This window comes from Syngnathus floridae, chromosome 15, assembly GCF_059516105.1.
Source record: "Syngnathus floridae isolate MCC-2025c chromosome 15, RoL_Sflo_1.0, whole genome shotgun sequence".
Lineage (NCBI taxonomy): Eukaryota > Metazoa > Chordata > Actinopteri > Syngnathiformes > Syngnathidae > Syngnathus > Syngnathus floridae.
In genome coordinates, this window is record NC_142427.1 from 1,562,449 (window position 1) to 1,576,120 (window position 13,672).

The 13,672-nt window shown below is 46.0% G+C and overlaps 1 long non-coding RNA gene across 1 annotated transcript; it reads left to right on the top strand.

Annotated features, from left to right (window-relative positions):
* The first annotated feature begins 1,699 nt into the window (after window positions 1-1,699).
* Window positions 1,700-4,060, top strand: LOC148385866 (uncharacterized). The gene is made up of 3 exons (XR_015862896.1): window positions 1,700-1,865; window positions 1,989-2,066; window positions 3,911-4,060. It is a non-coding gene; the product is annotated as an uncharacterized LOC148385866 (long non-coding RNA).
* The last annotated feature ends 9,612 nt before the right edge of the window (window positions 4,061-13,672 follow it).

The window sequence follows — 13,672 nt, forward strand, 5'->3', positions numbered from 1 at the left end:
CGTGTGAAAATTGGTCGAGGCGAAATGTTAATGTTTAATTTCATTCCTTTAGGTTCCACGGTGTTTGTTGGCTGCAAGTTTTCCACTGCAAGAAGAGGCTCGTATCATTGACCAGGAGCGAGCTACAATGGTGAGTAGCCATAACATTTATGTTAAACACTTCCTATTTCATGTCTAACAGTACTTGATTTAACAAATAACCATAAATAAATACAGTGTGGGCACTGAAGTTAACATATGTGATTATACTGCCTAATCTGTCACGGAGTAGATTGTTGCAAAGTAATATAAGATCCAAAGTTGTAATTCAGAATAGTTTTCAAAAGAAGGCCATTAGAATTATATACAAGTCTGATTACCCTGAACAAGCTATTAATTAAATCACAAATTCTTCAATTCAAAGATTTGGTAGATTATCAGACAAATAATGTCTAACAGTAATTGATTTAACACATCACGATAAGTAGATTGAGTGTGGGCACTCTCAAGTTAACATATGTGATTATACTGCCTAATCTGTTACAGAGTATGTTGTTGCCAAGTAATGTAGAATAGATCCAAAGTAGTAATCCAGAATAGTTTTGAAGAGGCCATTAGAATGATAAACAAATCTGATTACCTTGAACATAATAACAAGCTAAGTGTTTAATATGTCCTATGAAGTCAAAATTGGGCACCATCATGTGGTGAAATTTGGAATTGCATCACATCCAATTTTGCCTGGGAACAAACAGATTACATAAATCTTAGTTTTGAATAAGCCACTCCTTCTCAAAAAAGTAAACTCTGCCCATTTTGCGCAGTAGATGTTCTGTTAATATCTAGTATTTATACAAAGTCATAATTTAAATTGCTTTCAACCTTCATTCATCGGTTCAACCAACATTACTCGCTCTTATTACCAACTTGTATTGATTTAACTAAGCGTTTAATACTTCCTATCAGGTCTCAAATCGAGATTTGGCAAAATACAATTTCAGCAAATCCAATTTTGCCAGGGAACAAAAATAGATTAAATAAACTAAATAAGTCCTCTTCCCATTAAATAAATCAGAAAAGTCTGTCTTGTAACCAGTCCTCTTCAAACAAGTAAAGTCTGCCCATTTTGTGCCGTAGATTTTGTGTCTATGCCTAGTATTTAAACAAAATCATAATTTAAACGACTTCTTTCCTTCATTCACTTTGGAAATTTGGAATTGCAGCAATTCGAATTTTGGCAGGGAACAAAAATAGATCAATTAAACTAAATAAGTCTTCTTCCCATTAAATAAATTAAAAAAGTCTGTCTTGTAACCAGTCCTTTTCAAACAAGTAAAGTCTGCCCATTTTGTGCCGTCAATTTTGTGTTAATGCCTAGTATTTATACAAAATCATAATTTAAAGGACTTCATTCCTTCATTCACTTTGGAAATTTGGAATTGCAGCACATCAAATTTTGCCTGGGAAGAAAAGTAGATTAAATAAATTTAATAAGTCTTACTACTTCCCATTAAATAAATTAAATACGTCTTACTTGTTCCCACTCCTTTTCAAAACAGTAGTTTAAAACGAGGGCCCTTCACTCAATCTTTAACCCCAACCCCGCACGTTGTGTTGTATCTGTGAATGTTGGTTGTGGCCAAATGATAGTTTTCTTTCATTCGTTTAGGTTCCAAGAAAACTTGATGTAACTCTACTTTTAACTGCCGTTTCAGATAAGCGGGTATTACGTCGCAGTCATGTGCCGTGGATATGACGTAATTGCCCGAACCTCCGCCAAAATTCAAATCTGTTGGCGCGATGGCCGTGAGCCACTGAGCAGCGACGATTATCAACAGAAATATCTTTATTTTCTGCTTGCAACTGGACCGTCTAGAGCGTACACGGTAAGTAACACTCATTGTGTTTAAGGAGATTTACGTTTGTAATAGCAGAAGTGTAGCCGCGTTGCGTTGTACGTGTGAAAATTGGTCGAGGCGAAATGTTAATGTTTAATTTCATTCCTTTAGGTTCCACGGTGTTTGTTGGCTGCAACTTTTCCACTGCAAGAAGAGGCTCGTATCATTGACCAGGAGCGAGCTACAATGGTGAGTAGCCATAACATTTATGTTAAACACTTCCTATTTCATGTCTAACAGTACTTGATTTAACAAATAACCATAAATAAATACAGTGTGGGCACTGAAGTTAACATATGTGATTATACTGCCTAATCTGTCACGGAGTAGATTGTTGCAAAGTAATATAAGATCCAAAGTTGTAATTCAGAATAGTTTTCAAAAGAAGGCCATTAGAATTATATACAAGTCTGATTACCCTTAACATAACAACAAGCTATTAATTAAATCACAAATTCTTCAATTCAAAGATTTGGTAGATTATCAGACAAATAATGTCTAACAGTAATTGATTTAACACATCACGATAAGTAGATTGAGTGTGGGCACTCTCAAGTTAACAGATATGATTATACTGCCTAATCTGTTACAGAGTATGTTGTTGCCAAGTAATGTAGAATAGATCCAAAGTAGTAATCCAGAATAGTTTTGAAGAGGCCATTAGAATAATAAACAAATCTGATTACCTTGAACATAATAACAAGCTAAGTGTTTAATATGTCCTATGAAGTCAAAATTGGGCACCATCATGTGGTGAAATTTGGAATTGCATCACATCCAATTTTGCCTGGGAACAAACAGATTAAATAAATCTTAGTTTTGAATAAGCCACTCCTTCTCAAACAAGTAAACTCTGCCCATTTCGCGCAGTAGATGTTCTGTTAATATCTAGTATTTATACAAAGTCATAATTTAAATTGCTTTCAACCTTCATTCATCGGTTCAACCAACATTACTCGCTCTTATTACCAACTTGTATTGATTTAACTAAGCGTTTAATACTTCCTATCAGGTCTCAAGGCAAGATTTGGCAAAATACAATTTCAGCAAATCCAATTTTGCCAGGGAACAAAAATAGATTAAATAAACTAAATAAGTCTTCTTCCCATTAAATAAATCAGAAAAGTCTGTCTTGTAACCAGTCCTCTTCAAACAAGTAAAGTCTGCCCATTTTGTGCCGTAGATTTTGTGTCTATGCCTAGTATTTAAACAAAATCATAATTTAAACGACTTCTTTCCTTCATTCACTTTGGAAATTTGGAATTGCAGCAAATCGAATTTTGCCAGGGAACGAAAATAGATCAATTAAACTAAATAAGTCTTCTTCCCATTAAATAAATTAAAAAAGTCTGTCTTGTAACCAGTCCTTTTCAAACAAGTAAAGTCTGCCCATTTTGTGCCGTCGATTTTGTGTTAATGCCTAGTATTTATACAAAATCATAATTTAAAGGACTTCATTCCTTCATTCACTTTGGAAATTTGGAATTGCAGCACATCAAATTTTGCCTGGGAAGAAAAGTAGATTAAATAAATTTAATAAGTCTTACTTCTTCCCATTAAATAAATTAAATACGTCTTACTTGTTCCCACTCCTTTTCAAAAAAGTAGTTTAAAACGAGGTCCCTTCACTCAACCTTTAACCCTATTTATTCACCTTCTAGGCTAAGTGTTAAAGGCTAAGTGTTAAAGGCTAAGTGTTAAAGGCCAAGTGTTAGAGGCTAAGTGCCAGAGGCTAGGCGCCAGAGGCGAGTTTTTGTGGGCTGAAGTTTTAGTGGGGTTAGTGTGAATACAATCCAAAAGAATACAACAGAATACAATACAATAGAATATAATACATAGATTAAATTCAATAGCTCTTACTACTTCCCATTAAATAAATTAAATACGTCTTACTTGTTCCCAATCCTTTTCAAAAAAGTAGTTTAAAACGAGGGCCCTTCACTCAACCTGTAACCTCAACCCCGCACGTCACATTGTGTTGTATCTGTGAATGTTGGTTGTGGCCAAATGATAGTTTTCTTTCATTCGTTTAGGTTCCACGGTGTTTGTTGGCTATGTTTTCCACTGTCAGAAGGATGAAAATACAAAGTACAACGCTTGGACGTGGGCGAAGACGTCACCGGTGAGTCCTTCCTTCCTATTTATTTACCTTCTAGATGCTAGAGGCTAAGTGTTAGAGGCTAAGTGTTAGAGGCTAAGTGTTAAACACAATACGAACAACACAACGATACTGCACTGAACAACACGATACCGCACTGAGAAACACGATACCGGACTGAACAACACGATACCGCACTGAACAACACCATGCCGCACTGAACACCATGCCACACTGAACAACACCATCCCGCACTGAACAACACCATGCCTCACTGAACGACACCATGCCGCACTGAAAGACACCATGCCGCACTGAACGACACCATGCCGCACTGAAAGACACCATCCCGCACTGAACACCATGCCGCACTGAACAACACCATCCTGCACTGAACAACACCATCCCGCACTGAACAACACCATGCCGCACTGAACAACATTATGCCGCACTGAACATTATGCCGCACTGAACAACACCATGCCGCACTGAACAACACCATGCCGCACTGAACAACATTATGCCGCACTGAACAACACCATGCCGCACTGAACAACACCATGCCGCACTGAACAACACCATGCCGCACTGAACAACATTATGCCGCACTGAACAACACCATGCCGCACTGAACAACACCATCCTGCACTGAACAACACCATTCCGCATTGAACACCATGCCGCACTGAACAACACCATCCCGCACTGAACAACACCATCCCGCACTGAACAACACCATGCCGCACTGAACAACATTATGCCGCACTGAACAACATTATGCCGCACTGAACAACACCATGCCGCACTGAACAACACCATGCCGCACTGAACAACACCATGCCGCACTGAACAACATTATAACGCACTGAACAACACCATGCCGCACTGAACAACACGATCCCGCATTGAACAACACCATGCCGCACTGAACAACATTATGCCGAAATGAACAACACCATGCCGCACTGAACAACACCATGCCGCACTGAACAACACCATCCCGCACTGAACAACACCATCCCGCACTGAACAACACCATGCCGCACTGAACAACACCATGCCGCACTGAACAACACCATGCCGCAATGAACAACACCATCCCGCACTGAACAACATTATGCCGCACTGAACAACATTATGCCGCACTGAACAACATTATGCCGCACTGAACAACATTATGCCGCACTGAACAACATTATGCCGCACTGAACAACACCATGCCGCACTGAACAACACCATGCCGCACTGAACAACACCATGCCGCACTGAACAACACCATGCCGCACTGAACAACACGATCCCGCATTGAACAACACCATGCCGCACTGAACAACACCATCCTGCACTGAACAACACCATCCCGCACTGAACAACACCATGCCGCACTGAACAACATTATGGCGCACTGAACAACATTATGGCGCACTGAACAACATTATGCCGCACTGAACAACACCATGCCGCACTGAACAACACCATGCCGCAATGAACAACACCATCCCGCACTGAACAACACCATGCCGCACTGAGCAACACCATGCCGCACTGAACAACACCATCCCGCACTGAACAACACCATGCCGCACTGAACAACACCATTCCGCACTGAACAACACCATGCCGCACTGAACAACATTACGCTGCACTGAACAACACCATGCCGCACTGAACAACATTATAACGCACTGAACAACACCATCCCGCACTGAACAACACCATGCCGCACTAAACAACATTATGCCGCACTGAACAACACCATGCCGCACTGAACAACACCATCCTGCACTGAACAACACCATTCCGCATTGAACACCATGCCGCACTGAACAACACCATCCCGCACTGAACAACACCATCCCGCACTGAACAACACCATGCCGCACTGAACAACATTATGCCGCACTGAACAACATTATGCCGCACTGAACAACACCATGCCGCACTGAACAACACCATGCCGCACTGAACAACACCATGCCGCACTGAACAACATTATAACGCACTGAACAACACTATCCCGCACTGAACAACACCATGCCGCACTAAACAACATTATGCCGCACTGAACAACATTATGCCGAAATGAACAACACCATGCCGCACTGAACAACACCATGCCGCACTGAACAACACCATCCTGCACTGAACAACACCATGCCGCACTGAACAACACCATGCCGCACTGAACAACATTATAACGCACTGAACAACACTATCCCGCACTGAACAACACCATTCCGCACTGAACAACACCATGCCGCACTGAACAACATTACGCTGCACTGAACAACACCATGCCGCACTGAACAACACCATGCCGCACTGAACAACACCATGCCGCATTGAACAACACCATGCCGCATTGAACAACACCATGCCGCACTGAACACCATCCTGCACTGAACAACACCATGCCGCATTGAACACCACCATGCCGCACTGAACAACACCATCCTGCACTGAACAACACCATCCCGCACTGAACAACACCATCCCGCATTGAACAACACCATCCTGCACTGAACAACACCATGCCGCACTGAACAACACCATGCCGCACTGAACAACACCATTCCGCACTGAACAACACCATGCCGCACTGAACAACACCATCCTGCACTGAACAACACCATCCCGCACTGAACAACACCATGCCGCATTGAACAACACCATCCTGCACTGAACAACACCATCCTGCACTGAACAACACCATGCCGCACTGAACAACACCATGCCGCACTGAACAACACCATGCCGCACTGAACAACACTATGCCGCACTGAACAACATTATGTCGCACTGAACAACACCATGCCGCACTGAACAACACCATGCCGCACTGAACAACATTATGCCGCACTGAAAAACACCATGCCGCACTGAACAACACCATCCCGCACTGAACAACACCATGCCGCATTGAACAACACCATGCCGCACTGAACAACACCATGCTGCACTGAACAACATTATGCTGCACTGAACAACACGATCCTGCATTGAACAACACCATGCCGCACTGAACAACACCATCCTGCACTGAACAACACCATCCTGCACTGAACAACACCACCCCGCACTGAACAACACGATCCCGCATTGAACAACACCATCCCGCACTGAACAACACCATGCTGCACTGAACAACACCATTCCGCACTGAACAACACCATGCCGCACTGAACAACACCATGCCGCACTGAACAACACCATGCCGCACTGAACAACACCATGCCGCACTGAACAACATTATGCCGCACTGAAAAACACCATGCCGCACTGAACAACACCATCCCGCACTGAACAACACCATGCCGCATTGAACAACACCATGCCGCACTGAACAACACCATGCTGCACTGAACAACATTATGCTGCACTGAACAACACGATCCTGCATTGAACAACACCATGCCGCACTGAACAACACCATCCTGCACTGAACAACACCATCCTGCACTGAACAACACCACCCCGCACTGAACAACACGATCCCGCATTGAACAACACCATCCCGCACTGAACAACACCATGCCGCACTGAACAACACCATTCCGCACTGAACAACACCATGCCGCACTGAACAACACCATGCCGCACTGAACAACACCATGCCGCACTGAACAACACCATGCCGCACTGAACAACATTATGCCGCACTGAACAACACCATGCCGCACTGAACAACACCATCCCGCACTGAACAACACCATGCCGCATTGAACAACACCATGCCGCACTGAACAACACCATCCTGCACTGAACAACACCATCCCGCACTAAACAACACCATGCCGCACTGAACAACATTATGGCGCACTGGACAACATTATGCCGCACTGAACAACACCATGCCGCACTGAACAACACCATGCCGCACTGAACAACACCATGCCGCACTGAACAACACCATGCCGCACTGAACAACACCATGCCGCACTGAACAACACCATGCCGCACTGAACAACACGATCCCGCATTGAACAACACCATCCTGCACTGAACAACACCATGCCGCACTGAACAACACCATGCCGCACTGAACAACACCATTCCGCACTGAACAACACCATGCCGCACTGAACAACACCATCCTGCACTGAACAACACCATCCCGCACTGAACAACACCATGCCGCATTAAACAACACCATGCCGCACTGAACAACACCATCCTGCACTGAACAACACCATGCCGCACTGAACAACACCATGCCGCACTGAACAACACCATGCCGCACTGAACAACATTATGCCGCACTGAACAACATTATGCCGCACTAAACAACATTATGTCGCACTGAACAACACCATGCCGCACTGAACAACACCATGCTGCACTGAACAACATTATGCCGCACTGAACAACACGATCCCGCACTGAACAACACCACCCCGCACTGAACAACACGATCCCGCATTGAACAACACCATGCCGCACTGAACAACACCATGCCGCACTGAACAACACCATGCCGCACTGAACAACATTATGCCGCACTGAACAACATTATGCCGCACTGAACAACACCATTCCGCACTGAACAACACCATGCCGCACTGAACAACACCATCCTGCACTGAACAACACCATCCCGCACTGAACAACCCCATGCCGCATTAAACAACACCATGCCGCACTGAACAACACCATCCTGCATTGAACAACACCATGCCGCACTGAACAACACCATGCCGCACTGAACAACACGACGCCGCACAGAACAACACGACGCCGCACAGAATAACACAATACCGCACAGAACAACACAATACCGCACAAACAGTTTTAGATAATATTACGTCGCAGTCATGTGACGCGGACATGACGTCAATAGGCGGAACTCACGGCAAAATTATAATCCGTGGGCGTGGCTTGCAACAGGAAGTAGGAAAGCGGCAGTTCTGGCAAACAAGACACAGCGGTTAGTAACACGATGACTAACAAGGCAAATGTTTTTGTTTTCAGCTTGCAACTTGACCGTCTAGAGCGTACAAGGTAATTACAACTGTTTTTTTTTAGCCCTGAAAAGCGAGGGAGTGTGGCGTTTGGGAGGAATGTCGAACTCGGCGTCTGCTTCCAGCCACAGACGCCAAATTTCGACGATTATTTCGACTGGTCAACGGTTGTACATTATTGCGTTGACTAAAAACTTTATTTAACTCTACTCTTAACTTTGCCGTTTCAGATATGCGGGTATTACACCGCGGAAATGACGTCAATAGGCTGAAATCTCGCCAAAATTCAAATCTGTGGGCGCAATGGCCTTGAGCGAGACACCGGATACAAACACGACGATTATCAACAGAAATATCTTTATTTTCTGCTTGCAAGTGGACCGTCTAGAGCGTACACGGTAAGTACAACTCATTGTGTTTAAAAAGATTTACGTTTGTGTAGTTTGCGTTGCGTTGTATCTGTGAATGTTGGTTGAGGCTAAATGTTAATGTTTAATTTCATTCCTTTAGGTTCCACTGTGTTTGTTGGCTGTATGTTTTCCACTGCAAGAAGAGGCTCGTATCATTGACCAGCAGGAGCTACAATGGTGAGTACCCCTTTCGTCTTCCATTTATGTTAAACACTTCCTATTTCATGTCTAACAGTACTCGATTTAACAAATAACCATAAATAAATACAGTGTGGGCAGTCACGTTAACATATGTGATTATCCTGCCGAATATGTTTATCACAAATATGTCACTAATCACTAATATGTTTATTTGTTTATCACAACACCTTTGGACCTTCAGCAATCGATTATTTCCCTTCATCTACATAGAGACAGAACGATGGTGTCTTAAACATCTCATTCATTTCACCAAATAACTTCACGCAGGTGGATAACGGCCGTCTCGGTCACGCTATGTTGCGTGATGCAGTTTTGAAGAACCAAATGCATTTATTCAATGAATAAGTCAAGCTAGTTCTATGTTTATGATGTTGTAAGTTACGGTACCGATTGAAGTTGAGTTCGAAGCCAGTGGAAAACAGCGCTGCGTTTGTGCTCTCCAGGTACAAATGTTGTGATCTCTGACTGACGACCGGGCGAGACTCGAGTAAGAGATGTCCAAACGAGCTCCGGCAGGGCGGGCCAAGGCGGAGCGAACGGACGCCCTTCAGGCCGCCAATGACGAGCTGAGAACCAAACTGATGGACGTCCAGTTGGAACTTCAGCAGGAGAAGAACAAGGTGAAAACCTCAACAGACAGACACTGCCTGCCTCCCTGCCTGCCTCCCTGCCTGCCTCCCTGCCTGCCTCCCTCCCTCCCAGTTTTCCCGATGTAGATTAGACATGCGTGTGCCATGACTGTGTCAGCCTACATCAACAAATGCACCGAGGACGTCAGCACCACTAAGAATATCATCACCCGGGGCAACCAACGACCCTGGATGACTGAGGAGGTACGTCAAACGCTACGAGCGCGGAACTCTGCCTTCAAGTCTGGCGACAAGGAGACACTGAGGACAGCGAGAGCCAACTTGAACCGTGCCATCAGGATAGCGAAGCGAGACCGCAGTCGAAAATTTCAGGATCGTTTCCACGACGTCAAAAACATCAGGAGTATGTGGCAAGGCATACGGGCGATTACAGACTACAACTCACCCTCCCCCCCCCCCCGGTGGGTGTAGTTGATGCTGACTTTCTAAATGGTCTAAATAACTTCTTTGGGAGGTTCGAGGCACTAAACGGCACTCCAGCAGTTAAAACTGTCCCCCATCAGGAAGAGGAGGTACTCTGCCTTGACTCCGCCGATGTGTTGAAGACCCTGAGGAGAGTCAACCCCTGTAAGGCCCCTGGCCCCGACAACATTCCTGGGCGTGTGTTCAGGGAATGTGCAAGTCATCTGGCTGGGGTCATCACAGACATTTTTAACACCTCGCTGGGCCAAGCCACAGTGCCGGCGTGCTTTAAGACTGCCTCCATCATTCCGGTGCCGAAGAAACCTCAAATCACCTCATTTAATGATTACCGGCCTGTTGCACTGACTCCGGTTATGATGAAGTGCTTCGAAAGGCTGCTTAAAGGTCACATCGTTTCCAGACTCCCCCTATTATTTGACCCGTTCCAGTTTGCCGACCGGCAAAACCGCTCCACTCAGGACGCCATCTCCTCCGTTCTTCACCTGAGCCTGGCTCACCTGGAGGAGAAGAACACCCATGTGCGGAGGCTGTTCCTGGACTTCAGCTCAGCGTTTAACACCATCATCCCACAGCATCTGGTAGGAAAATTGGAACACCTGGGCTTCAACACCCCCCTTCGCAACTGGCTGCTAGACTTCCTCACCAACAGACCTCAGTCAGTCCGGGTCGGACAGAACACCTCTGATGTCATCACCCTCAGCACAGGCTCCCTTCAGGGCTGCGTCCTGAGCCCCCTGCTGTGCACCCTGATGACACACGACTGCGTCCTCAGGTTCACCACCAATCACATCGTGAAGTCAGCAGACGACACAACGGTGGTGGGGCTCATCAGAGACAACAACGACCTGGACTACAGAGAGGAGGTGGAGCAGCTGGTGGGCTGGTGCAGAGAAAACAGCCTGGTCCTGAATGAGGAGAAGATGAAGGAGATCATCGTCGACTTCAGGAAAAAACAGCCTCACCACGCTCCACTGATCATCAACAGCTCAGCTGTGGAGGTGGTCAGCACCACCAAATTCCTGGGGGTCCACATCACAGAAGACCTCACCTGGACTATGAACACTACGGCACTGGTCAAGAGGGCACAGAAGCGCTTGTACTTCCTGCGGAGGATGAGGAGAGCCCACCTGCCCCCACCCATCATGAGGACGTTCTACAGGAGCACCATAGAGAGCATTCTGACAAGCTGTCTCTCTGTGTGGTGTGGAGGCTGCACCGCCTCCGATTGGAAGAACGTGAGGAGAGTGGTGAGGACAGCAGAGAGGATCATAGGGGCTCCTCTTCCCTCCATTCAGGACATTTCATCTCAGCGCTGCATGTCCCGTGCCCGTAACATCATCAATGACCCATCACACCCCCACCATGGACTGTTCTCCCTGCTGCCCTCTGGGAAGAGGTTTGCAGCATCCGCTGCAGGTCCACCAGGTTCTGCAACAGCTTTTTCCCTGCTGTCATCAGACTGTTGAACACTAGAACTGTTGAGCTCTAAACTGAACTCTGCATCACACATTCACAGAACTGTACTTTATGACACTACGGACCTCTATCTTGCACTATCTCGCACTACCAACTTTACTGAACTTGTATAAACCCTTTAAATAGAAGTTTAATACATGGTTTAGCATTCCTCTGCACACTCTTGAATACTGTTTTGCCTACTTGCACTATTGCATAATTATCACTGCTGCACTTTATACTTATTTTTAATATATATATATATATATATATATATAGTATATATGTATATATATATATTTTCATAGGATATGTTACTTCTATTCAACTGCAATATCACTACTTTGTTGTAAGACGTATGCAACGGAATTTCGTTTTGTATGCACCATGTGCAGACAAGATGACAATAAAGTTTGTCTAAGTCTAAGTCATGTCAGGTCAGCTGTCTGGAGAGAGAGAGAAGTCAGGACCTGCGGGCGGAGCACCACCGTGCCACCGCCGCCATGACGGAACTCAAAAGCAAACTCCATGAGGAGAAGCAGAAAGAGTTAGCCATTACCAGGGAGACATTACTGCGGCAGCATGAAATGGAGCTGATGAGAGTGATCAAAATCAAAGATGGAGAGATCCAGCGACTGAATGCCTTGGTCCTCAGCCTGAGGGACGGCTCCATGGACAAGGTGATCCGCTCTATCCGTGTCTGACTATCCGCACGCCACGTCGGGCTTCGATGCGGCCGCTACCGTATTGTGTAGCTTGTCCCCAGTAAGCGTCGCGGCGCTCCGTTGCGGTCTCAACGGCCCGGTGTGGCGCAATGTCTGCTCAGGTGAGGAGGGGGGGCGCTTTGCTGGCGGAGGTGGAGGAGACGCGGCGGTGTCGGGAGACCGAGCGGTGTCGCCTCCACCAGGAGCGCGGAAGAAGCCCTGGCAGCGGCCCAGCAGGCCTGGCAGTCCCGAGCGGCCGAGCTCCGATCGGCTCATCACCAGCATCGGGAGGAGCTGAGCCGAACCAAGAGAGACTGCGAGAGGGAGATCCGCCGACTGGTAGGACTGATCAGATGCGCGGTGCGTGGCTATGTTCCCAATTTCGTTGTATACCTGCAGTGCAATGACACCTAAGGCATTCTATTCTATTCTATTTCACAAGAAGAAAATGTCCGGTTGCTCGCTTCGCTTTTGTCACAGCAAAGGTGTTCTAGTCGATTCAAGAAAAAAATTGGCCGGTTGCTCTCTTTGTTTTTGTCACAATTCTGGCAAATGAGTTTGCCCGCCTGCCTGAGCGCTCCCCGTTTGTACATCCAGACGGATGAGATCAAGCTGAAAGACAGAGCGGTTAGTGTTTTGGATGAAGCCCTGGGGCCGGCCACGTCCACCGCCTTCAGCTGCAGACTCAGGCTGCCGAGCAGCAGATCGCTGCCCTGAGGGATTCCCAAAGGGCGGGCCTAAACTACCCTGGAAGTGGGGTCAACGCCGCTACTAGCAATCCTCTTCATTGCGTAAGCCACCTCATCACACACTTGCAGTACGCATGACTTAGTTCGTTGCTGGAGGAAGGTAGCACAAAAACAGTTTTGAACTTTGAACGAGTGCTTGTGTGTGTG